Here is an 11,782-nt window from a genome sequence, read left to right as displayed (position 1 = left end):
TTGACCAACAGTTATGCAGAAAGCCAGATTTCTCTCTCATCCACCATGAATTGCATTAGGTTTAATGGCTCTGGATTAATTTGATAAAGGGGATGTGCCAAATTTCTGACCCATGAGATCCTGTGTGTTCAGAATTTATCACTGGGTCTCCGAATAACACAGGATTTATTTTATATATACTTTGTGTTTATGGCCTGATAGAATGTATGTGGGATTTGACAAGATGATGAAACCCAGCAATTTGAAATAATTACTTGTTCCAAAGTGATCTCCTTAGAGCATTGTGCTCTGTGAGAGAAAACAGTAAGAGCAAAATAATAATACGTATTTGTTATTGAACTGTGCCCTGGTAATTGTGAGTGTCATAGGCAAGCATGCAGCCCCCACTCAGTGATCTTAGGCTGGATCTAGAAGTGTCAAAGAAGCAATTCAGATAAATGCACTTTAAACTCATACACGGAAAGACGGGTCTCCACAGCACCATATGGTGTCACTGTGTTATATTGCAAATAACATGCGTATAGAACGCTTTTCCTTTACCAATCTAGCTGAGTCCTTAGTCTTATTAACACCTCACTTTCCCCTAGATCTTACAGCCCTTGCTTTAAGCTGAGGCTCCTTATCAGAGAACATTCATTGCATTTCTTTCTTACACTAGCATAATTCTGCTAGTTCCACTTTACAAACAGCACTTTCACCAGAGGGACAGAGGATTAAAAATAAAATAAACTAGTCTGCCGAGAGAATTGACTCGATATGGGTTTCAAATGAGTTAACATAGAGAATAAAATAGAGAATAGAGAATAAAAAGAACTGAAATACAACAAAACAACTTTATCAGATCATAATCCAGTGTTATTAGAGTTAAAAGGAGAATGAAACTCCATATTTAGGTGGAGACTAAATGACAGCCTTCTAGATAATCTAGAAACCATGCAAAAAGCGGGGGGGAAATCTGAAGGATTATTTTGAATTGAACTTGGATAAAGGGACCGATCTTAACATTGTATGGGACACAAGCAAAGTGGTAATGAGAAGTTTTTTTATTCAGCAAAGTGCATATCAAAAAAGAATCCGAGAAACAAAAAAAGGAAATTATGGTGGAGTTATTAAAAAAGAGTTGATTAAGAAACCTGGGGAAGATTTGATAAAACAAAACATAAAACTGTTACAGACACAATTTTTATTTTTTATTTTTTTTAAAAAAAATGATATTTATTCAGAATTTCATCAATACAAAAACAAAAACAAAACGGAAAAAATCAGAAAAATACAACACAAAATAAAACAAAAAAAACAAAAAAAGGAAAAAGAAAAATACAAATCTCAAATTTACAACTTTCCATTTGCTTATTTCTTGAACCTCCTCACACCTCCCTTTTTGTATTCTAGTTTAATTCGTTATTTCAGCAAATTCTTCCCATGTTTCTCAATTTTAATTTAAATTATGAATCTTCACAATCTATCTTATCAATTAATTCAACATTGCCCTTCCATCTTTTAATATAATCTGTTATTCAATTTACCTTAATCTTTTTAACCTTATCTTATCTTAAAAATCTTAAAATTTCAAAATTTACATCATATTCATTCATATCTCCTTAAATCTTTTCTGCTAAAGCCAGTTTAGTTCCTTTCCAGCATGTTCCCTAATATTTCATTAATGTTACACTAATTCCAAAATTAACAAAATAATTTCCCTTGATATCTCTAGTTTTTATCCAAAGTCCCTTCTTCCTGGTATCGAGTCATGTCAGTCCTTTCTGTCCATTACATCAAGTCCATCAATCTGGTGTTCTTATGTCCAAGGCCCTTAAGTCTCTTCTTGGCCCCCTCTGCACATTTTCTTGTCCTTGTTTGTGCTTGCGCACTTCTTTGTCTATTGTTAGCTTCTTGGGGAGTGGGTCTCCGGAGGGTTCCATCCAGTAATAATTTCCATTTTCCTTCATCAGGCAAGTCCCTTCCCCCCAGTCCCACTCCCTGTCGTCATCTTTGTAATCCAAAAAGTATTTATCCAAAAGATAGTTGTTCGCCTGTTTCATAGTCCCACTAGAGTTAAGAACTTCCTTAACTTCAAACACTTCCCAACACACTCCAAGTTCAATCAGTAACTTTTGTTCCTGCCGGACTTTAGATCTCTCCATTCGTGTTGTTTGAGGGAGAATCACTGCCAAATCCTTCTTCTTCTGCCCTTGGACCTGCCTTATCAAACCAGATTCTTGAGTTGGTCGCTGTATGACTTCTTTATCCTTGTTCCCTGTTAAATCATATTCACTAGCCACAGCGCTCACCAAATCCAATTTTTCATGCATCAAATTCATTTTTTCATGCAGCTGCTCCAGCAAGCCAAGGGCAGACACTAAGCCTTCCTTCCAACACATTTCTGCTCAAGGTCAAACGGCAGGTCCCACGATCCAAATCTTGCAGCTGTGAGCTACAACAACAAGCTGACAAGCTCCCTCTAGGGGACACAGTTTCTTTTTGTATCCATTTTTAAAATGTATCCAACAAAAGAAATTACTTTCGATTTCAAATCCTTTCGATTTTCAAATACTTTGTATCTTTAAAATACAGAAATGCAGAAGGTGGCGTTGAAGTTAATTTGTTTCTCTTCTTTTTTAATACTATCTGTCAAAGCACTCCACTTTCAATCAATGGACGTCTCAAACAATTTCTGTCCCGACACCCCTTCCCCAGGTTTGGGATGATGGAAACTTAAATTCCTTTACTCTCCTCCTGCAGGATTAAACAGTCAATTCCCCCCCCCCTTTTCTCCTGCTTTCAAGGGGGGTTTTATTAGTTGTAGATGCAGGAAATTTCCAACTTTAAAGCAGTTTTCCAGGCTGTTAGTTTGCAAGGTCTTTGCTTCAATCTATATACAAAAAGCGGAAGGCGGACTTCCTGTTTAAACCTTCCCGCTTGTGCCTAATTCATAAATTTTCTTGATCCAATTCTCCGTTTTTACTCACGGGTACTTGATTTAGAGTCCAAATCTCATCAGGAAAAAGTCAGCGCTCTCCGGCGATGGCTGCGCGGCTTCCCTCCATGGAAATAGCGATCGGTTCGCAGCACTGCGCTGCTCACCCCACTTCACTCCGGAGCCCCGAAAAGGGGTTTCCTCGTGAGTAGGAGAGGCGCTCTTGGTGCTCTGCCGAACCCCACGTTCCCAGGCTTCTCCGCCTGGGATTTCTAGCGGGCCCCCGCCTTCGCCGCGGCGGGAAGACCCAATTTCCACAGAGCCCGTTCCTCCAATCGGAAGAACTCCGCCATTCGTTGTTTGTGCTGACCCGGAAGTCTACAGACACAATTTTTAGTGTAAGAGAATTAAGAAATTGAATGGAAATTTAAAAGGTTGAGACAAAAAAATAAGATTTTGCAAATAAACCAGGGAAATTGCTTGCTTGGTAATTAAAAAAGAAGAAAGGCCAAAATGTGATAAATAAATTGGAGGTAGAAGGTAGAATAATAGATAATCCTAAGGATATTAAAAGACAATTTGAGAAATATTATATAGAATTATATCGAGCCAGCAAAGAAAATTAAGACATTATTGAAGAAAATTTAATGAAAAGTAATTTACCTAAAATTCCAAAAGAAAAACTGATTGACTTAAATGTACCTATAACGATTCAAGAGATACAACAAGTGATCAAGTACTCTAAAATAGGCAAATCTGCAGGACCAGATGGCCTATCAGCCAAATACTACAAAAAAAATTACAGGACTTTCTGATACAACCATTGGTGGAAGTAATGAATAAGATACTGATAACAGTGAAAAATCCTGAATCATGGAAAGAGGCATATATAATGTTACTCCCGAAACAAGACACAAATTTACTTTTGGTAAAAAATTAAGGCCGATATCTCTGCTGAATAATGGTAATAAAATATTTGCCAATATTATGGCGAACCATTTGAAATGCGTGCTTAAACAGTTAATTCATCGCGATCAAGCCGGCTTTCTTCCTGGCCAACAGATGAAGGGTAATACAAGGAATATAACTGATATAACAGAATATCTGGAGATCAGGAATGAAAAGCAGGCAACATCTCTGTGGATGCAGAGAAGGCCTTTGATAATGTGTCGTGGGGTTTTATGAAAAAACTATAGGGGTGATGCATTTCGGAGAATTGATGCAATATATTCAGACCAACAGGAAAGGTTATTAGTGAACAATGTAATATCAGAAATATGTAAAATTACAAAAGGGACAAGACAGGGTTGCCCCCTGTTGCCATTATTGTTTATTTTAGTACTGGAGATACTGGTGAGAAATAGAAGATCAGAGAAAGAAATAAAAGGTATATCAGTTGGATGCAAAGAGTATAAATTGAGAGCATTTGCAGATGACGTAATAACAGTAGAAAACCCACTGGTGAGTCTACCAAGGGTATTGGACAAAATGTATGAGTTTGGACAGGTAGCAGGACTCAAGCTAAATAAATCAAAACAAAAGTATTGGTTAAAAATATGATGGAAAAAGTAAAAATGAATTACAACTGGCACAATTAACATTTGGAAAAAAGGTGAAATATTTTGGTTTATGGCTGTTAAGAATATAAATATATTTAAGGATAATTATGTAACAACTTGGAAAGAGCTAAAGAGAAATATGGAGATTTGGGGAAGAATGAATTTATCACTTTGGGGAAGAATTTCTGTCATAAAGAAGAATATATTGCCAAGAATGTTGTTTCTATTCCAGACGATACCTGTGGCCAGTGGGGAGGGACACTTCCAGCAATGGCAAAAAGATATACCGGTAACTAAATTTATCTGACAGGGGAAGAAACTAAGGATTAAATATAAATTACTAACAGATGATAAAGAAAGAGGGGGCTACTTGCTGCCAGATTTAAAATTGTATTATGAGGTGGATAATTTTGAAAAATACAGATATTTTAGACCTTGAAGGTCATGATAACAGATTTGGATGGGATGCGTATTTGTGGTATGAGAAGTGCATAAAGGTTTTTTTAAATCATGTAATAAGAAATGCAATTTATGGTATATGGGAAAAATATAAAAACCTGTTGGAACAGAAAACTCCATGGTGGATTTCCCCAATAGAAGTGATATTCTTTTTTAAAAAAAGTCAGCACAAAAGCAGAATGGGTAAATTATAAAGCGTTGCTCATTGAGAGAGAACAGTAAATGAAATTATAAAATATGGAAAACATAAGACAGTTAGTCACAGATTGGCTGCAAGATCACCAAATAAATGATGTGCTTAAAGTAGATAAGAAAAGAGGATTCAGTACAGAATTCTCAAGGTTTGAAAAAGAATAATTGGGAAATGATGTGAAATTTTTATCTAGAATGTATAAATTACTGCTAGAATGGCATACAAAAGATGAAAAAGTCAAATCACTAATGACATAAGGCATAATATTCAGCCTGAGTCTTGGAAAAAATTATGGAAGGAAAATTTAAAATTTACAGCATGCTGTTCGTTGAAAGAAAATTATATAAAAATGATGTATAGACGGTATTTCACACCAGTGAAATTGGCAAAGATGTATAGAACTGCTTCTAATGTATGTAGGAAATGTAAGAAAGCATGTTCTACCACATGCGGTGGATGTGCAAGGTAACAAAAGAATTCTGGGAAATGATATATAATGAGTTGAGGGGGGTTAAAATAACATTTGGGGGGGGAGATTTTTTTTGTTAGGCATTATAGGTACAGAGATTCTGAAAGAGCAGAAAAGACTATTTATGTTTGCAATGACAGCAGCAAGAATACTACTGGCCCAGAAATGGAAAGGACAAAGTTCCAACCAGAGAAGAATGGCTGAAGAAGATGATGGAGTATGCCGAAATGGCGAAATTGACCGGTAGAATCAGAGACCAGGACAAGAAGAAGTTTAGGAGACAATGGGGGGGGGGATTATAGTTTACTCAAGAGAACATTGTAAACAGTTAAAAACTTTGGCAGGATTAGAATAATACTTGTAAAAGACAAAATATAATGGAAAAGTTAATAATAGATATAATAAATAAAATAAAATAAAATAAAATAATATATATAATATATAATAATAAAAATAAAATAGATATAACAAATGGGGGGGGGGTAAAAAAGGATGGACAATGGAAACCAGAGAAGGGCGGGGGAAGTCAAGGGATTCTGAGAATCCTAAATGTAAAGGTGATAGATATGTTTAAATGGAAATTTGTTATGTAAAACTATAAACAAACAAACAAACAAACATTTCCACCAGTTGGACCACCTCTTGGCTGTTTAAAATCTTTATTAGGCACAAATGATTAAAACATGCTTTTTGTTTTGATTTCAGCATTTTAATTATAATTTCTTCTTAAACCAGAAGTTGGGGGCAACTGGCAGGTATATAACCTCAGTCCAGGGTTGCCATATTTCAAGAAGTAAAAATCCGGACAGTTGTTGAGCTCCAATGTTGTTGAGCTTCTTTTGTGCAATCACCCGCTCACCCCTGGGCCTTCCTTCACCACCAAACCAGCTGCTTCTCTGGCGCCCCCATTATTTCCCAACTTTCCCCCTCATCTGCCTCTGAGCTGTGACCTCCCACAAACCCCTGTTGTAAATCTATACTGTTTCCTCTTCCTTTCTCCCTGGAACAGTCAGGATGGGCAGGCAGTCTCCACCACTTCTTTTACCCAGTCCCTGATACCCACTCATTTCCTCACCCTGGATCCTGGTTTGGTGGCCATGAAGGCCAGAACCACCGTGATGGTTTTGGCCAAGACACAAGATACCGCAATGGAGAAGATGATGCCAAAGGCCGTTTGTCGTAAAGAGCAGCTCACTGGGTGAGGCTGGCCAATGAAGAGCAAGGAGCAGAGGAAGCAGAGCAAGAGGGCAAGGAGCAGAGTGTAGGTGAGGTCCCGGTTGTTGGCTTTGACAATGGGAGTGTCCCCGTTCTTAGAGAAGATGCCAAGGACCAAGGCTGTGACCAGAGCGAAGAAGAGAGCTTCATTGAAACTGCCTGACAACTCCTTATTATTTTCATTAGTTTTTAATGTTTAATGTTTTACTGTGGTTTTATAATATGCTGGGGCTAAATATTCCTGGTAAGGAAAGCCGCAATAGATCTGGCAATGGTCAGAAATCCCAAGCCCCCTAGACCCAATAAATCATTATAAGACACCATTCATTGCATTCCACTATTATTTCTTCTGCTCAAGTGCGCATGGCAAAGCTTGGATGTGGAGGAGCAATAAAGAGCCATATAGCACAAAGAATGACTGGTATGAAGGAGCAGCCAAGAAGAATAGAGTTGGCCAGTTTGTCACTCAACTGCCAACCTCAGGGCAGCCCTAGATCTCTCTGGGTGGGCACAATACAGGGCTGCCTCAATCCCGGCTCAACACAAGTTGGCCCCATTTTTGTCTGGAATATGAGATTTGACTGGAATCCATGCACAGACCTAGATTATACATCCCACAATGAACTCAGGAGAGTACTAACATGCTCCTGCGACATTCAGAGTTGTGTGCTCTGTATAAATCAGCAGGTGATGTTTTCCACCTGCAATATTTGAAGATTTTTGAAAAGCAGAGTTAAAAAGATGGCAATCCTACTTAGTGATGGTGTGTAAATCTGTACTTTATCCTGAAGAGCTGTCTTGCAAAGAACACAGATGTTCATTGATGATGTCATAGCTAAAAGAGTGAGATTTTATATGTACAGTGCTACCCCGGGTTAAGAACTTAATTTGTTCTGGAGGTCCGTTCTTAACCTGAAACTGTTCTTAACCTGAGGTACCACTTAGCTAATGGGGCCTGCCACTGCCGCTACACCACCACTGCACGATTTCTGTTCAAAACTTGAAGCAAAGTTCTTAACCTGAGGTAATATTTCTGGGTTAGCGGAGTCTGTAACCTGAAGCATCTGTAACCTGAAGCGTCTGTAACCTGAGGTACCACTGTACTCAAGATCACCTAATACGGAAGATTAACTTTTTTAAACTACCTTGTAATCATGGTAGTAAAAGGGGGGCGTGATTGTGCAACTAGGTTGATCTAGGAGGAGATGGTCTTTCCAAAATCCTGGTCCTGTGCTGCTTAGAACATTATTATTATGGGTACTTTGAATTGTGCCTGCAAATGTACTGGCAGCCAATGAGATAGTTTGAGCAGTGGAGTCCCCTTCTCCAGGAAACTGGCCCTGGTCCACAGCCGACCACAGCATCCCAGGCTAGATGCGGCTTCCAAATACTTTTGAGAGACAGCCCCACATTAATGGACAAGTCCAAACTTAGTGTTCAAATTTTAAGCATTCCAGTGTGATGGGATACACATAGGATATTTGCCTGGCTGAGTGAGAAACTTTTTGTGTTGTTGATCAGCTCTGCCTGGGTGCTTCTGGCCCCAGTGAGATGTTGATATGACATGTCAGAGACAGCAGATGCGTCCCAGAGAGAGAAGAGCAGGCTTCTTTCTCTGCAAGAACTCGATTATCAGCTGCTTGCCGAAGTTTATTTCATAATTAGAAAGCTGGCTGCCGGCTTTAATTGCGCTTTCTGCTGGCTCTGTGACAATCACAGCTTTGCCTTGCCTTGTGCTTTGGGGAGTTGCCCCTTTGGGATTTGGCACAAGGTGGAAAGTACCGTGTCCAGATAAACACAGGTTGCCGTTAATACCATGTAAAATCTAAACGCTGTTTACAATGCAGGACAGAAAATTGCACAGCAAAGTTTAAAATAAACTAACTAGTTGCAATACTGAATGTCAAGTACAATGATGATTGCTGGATCTGTGACAATTGCTCCTAATTGCAACTGCACACGGCATATGTGATGACAATGAGGGCTCTCTCTCAATTATCTCTAATTACAGGGTCTTGACGTGGCTTTTGCTCTGGGGAGATGCCCCTTGGAGAGGGCGCTCCAGGTGGCAAGAGCAGCATTCAGTTAGACAGTTTGACACTAGGGCACTTGCCAAGGCAGAAAGGAACTTTGATTTAATGTAGATCAGAAAATCCTTTTATGAAGGATTGCCAACCTAGATCATGGTCTCTTCTAATCCAGCTAGGCCATTCCTACAGTGACAAAAGTGCTTTATGTGTGTGCAAAAGACCAAAATCATCTGCCCTGAAATATGGGATTCTGTTGCTTTAGTGCATTAGGCCAAAGCTGGGGAAGCAGCCCCAGGGACTGAACTGGACTCTATCTGGCTCTCCCCAGGCCACAACCCTCATGGGCCCTGATTCACAGGCTGTATCCAATGCTAGTTATACTCCCAGTCCCAAAAATGAGCATTATTTTCAGTGGGTCTAAGCAGACCTACTAGCATTAGATACAGTCCTGAGTGTTTCTGGCTGGACAGTTTCAGAGCTGTCAGGGCTCATCTTGGGCTGGCAGGCTCAGTTGGAGCAGACAGGGGGTGAATTGTCATAAATTGGATTAGAGGTGGAGGGGGGACCTCTCCTTCACACCCCAACATCGACTGACTTGCAGGAAGCTCAATTGTACTTGGTGACATCATCCCCCCCCCCCCCCGTTCCTGCTGAGAACTGGCTGGCATGGCCAAACTCTGCAGAAAGCAAGATTATACTTTCAATCCTGCTTGGTTTGGGTGTGCCAGTGAGTGTTCTAAATCCTGCAGAAAGTGGGACACACACACACACACACACACACACACCCTGCACAAGCTGATGTGAAGGAGTTCAGTCCCTCCTTATTCTACCCTGGCTTCTTGCAAGCCACCTAGATTTATTGGCTGAGTACATGGAGGGCTGAGTTTTCCCTTTGGGTTGCAGACTCTTGCATTGGATAGAGTGGCTGGGAATGGAAAGGGGGGGTGGAAAATCTGCAGTGAGGATGCAGAACACACCCTGTCGCCCTTTTATCCCTGCCCCAAATAGTGATGATTGTGCTTCTCATTTGGGTGGTGCAGTGACGGTCAAGTAGCTCATGTGCCCTAAGTTCAGAGTATGGGGTACCTTTACCTTTTACCCTTTTACCTCAGGGGTCCCTTTAGCTTTACCTTTTATCCTAACCCTACAGAATGGAGGATGGAAGTGCACATAGGCCAATGTGTGTGGGGGGGGGGATTTAATCCTGCTTTGTCAATATGTTCCCCCACCATCCTGGGCATTAATTGGTGGCTTGGAGAGTCCATTTGGCAATCATGCGGCATCTTTATGATGTCAGATGATTGGCAGGTAGGTGGGACCTCCCACTGCCAAAGTTGGCCTGCGAATGCAGAGGAGATAAAGATCTGGCTCCCCAGGATGAAAAGGCTCTCTGACCCATTTCAACGTATCCTGCATACCAGCCGTCTCCAAGCATATCAGCACAAACATGTTCAGGGGTTCTAGGGGGGAAATATCTGATCCATGCTATGAGCCATAGTGTGTGGCCATTGTGGCCTAGTTTTAGTGAAAAAAGTTAAATATCTGGGTGTTAATTTGTCGGTGAAAAACTTGAATTTATATAAAGCTAATTATGAGAAATTATGGAATGAAATTAAGAGAGATCTTGAGAGTTGGTCAAACCTAAAATTGTCATTAATGGGCCGGATATCAGTGGTTAAGATGAATGTATTTCCAAAGATGCTGTTTTTGTTTCAAGCCCTCCCTATCATTGATGATGTGAAATGTTTTAAAGGATGGCAGAAAGCCTTATCTAGATTTATTTGGTGGGGGGGCCAGAATTAAATATAAATTATTAACAGATTCAAAAGAAAGAAGGGGATTTTCCCTGCCAGATTTGAAGATATGTTTTGAAGCCGCAGCCCTTGGTTGGGTTAAGGAATGGATACAAATAGATAATGCTGATGTTCTTGACTTGGAGGGATTTGACAATGTAATTGGCTGGCATGCTTATCTATGGTATGACAAGATAAAGGCCCATAATGGTTTCAAAAATCATGTAATTAGAAAATCTCTATATAATGTTTGGATAAAATATAAAGATCTCTTAGAAAGGAAGACACCCAGCTGGCTTTCACCAATGGAGGCAAAGGCCCAGAAAAAGTTAAATATGGAGATTAAATGGTTGAGATATTCAGACTTATTGTTGGAAGATAAAGAAGGATTTAAAATAAGACCAATTGATCAAATCAAAGATAAAATAAATTGGTTACATTATTACCAGATCTATGAATTGTATAAGTTAGATAGGAAAAACGGGTTTGCACCGGAAAAAACCAAACTGGAAACGGAGTTCTTAGATACCAATGTTAAAAAATTATCTAAAATGTATAAATTACCTAAATTTATCTAAAATATATAATTTATTGTTTATTGTTGGAGGGGCATACAAAGGATGAACAAGTTAAATCTGTGATGATAGATTGGGCAAGAGACCCCTGTGGAGGAAAGGGGTCAGGTTCACTGCATGTACGGTGTTGAAGTTAAATGTTATGAAAACAATGTATAGATGATACTTAACCCCTGTAAAATTAGCAAAGATCTACCACAAGAGTGACAACCTATCTTGGAAATGTAAAGAAAAAGAAGGAACCTTTTACCATATGTGGTGGACCTGTCCCAAGGTGAAAGACTTCTGGGAAAAGATTTATAATGAATTGGGGAAAATGTTGAAATACACATTTATTAAGAAACCAGAAGCCTTTCTACTTGGAATAACAGGTTTGGAATTGCCCAAGAAAGATGTCAGATTGTTTTTGTATGCCACAACTACAGCTAGAATTTTGTTGGCCAAAAATTGGAAATTACAAGAAGTACCAACAGTGGAGGAATGGCAGATGAAGATGATGGATTTTGGGGAGCTAGCCGACCTGACCGGAAGAGTCCGCGACCAGAAGGAGGAGGAGTACCAAGAGGAATGGA

At 39.5% G+C, this 11,782-nt stretch overlaps 1 protein-coding gene and 1 pseudogene across 2 annotated transcripts in view; one reads left to right on the top strand and one right to left on the bottom strand.

Annotated features, from left to right (window-relative positions):
• LOC310748729 (HLA class II histocompatibility antigen, DR alpha chain-like) overlaps window positions 1–11,782 on the bottom strand; it is a 196,188-nt pseudogene that overhangs the window by 128,826 nt on the left and 55,580 nt on the right. The window lies entirely within an intron of this gene.
• The window catches only part of LOC310749168 (vomeronasal type-2 receptor 26-like), a 39,326-nt gene continuing 34,312 nt past the window's right edge, over window positions 6,769–11,782 (top strand). The window contains exon 1 of the mRNA XM_083585740.1: window positions 6,769–7,265. The gene's annotated coding sequence lies outside the window, so the exon portion shown is untranslated. The remainder of the gene's footprint in view (window positions 7,266–11,782) is intronic.

This window comes from Podarcis filfolensis (assembly GCF_964270895.1).
Source record: "Podarcis filfolensis genome assembly, chromosome: 14".
NCBI lineage: Eukaryota > Metazoa > Chordata > Lepidosauria > Squamata > Lacertidae > Podarcis > Podarcis filfolensis.
The sequence above is the reverse complement of the archived record's forward strand: the minus strand, read 5'-3'. Positions and strand labels throughout refer to the sequence as shown.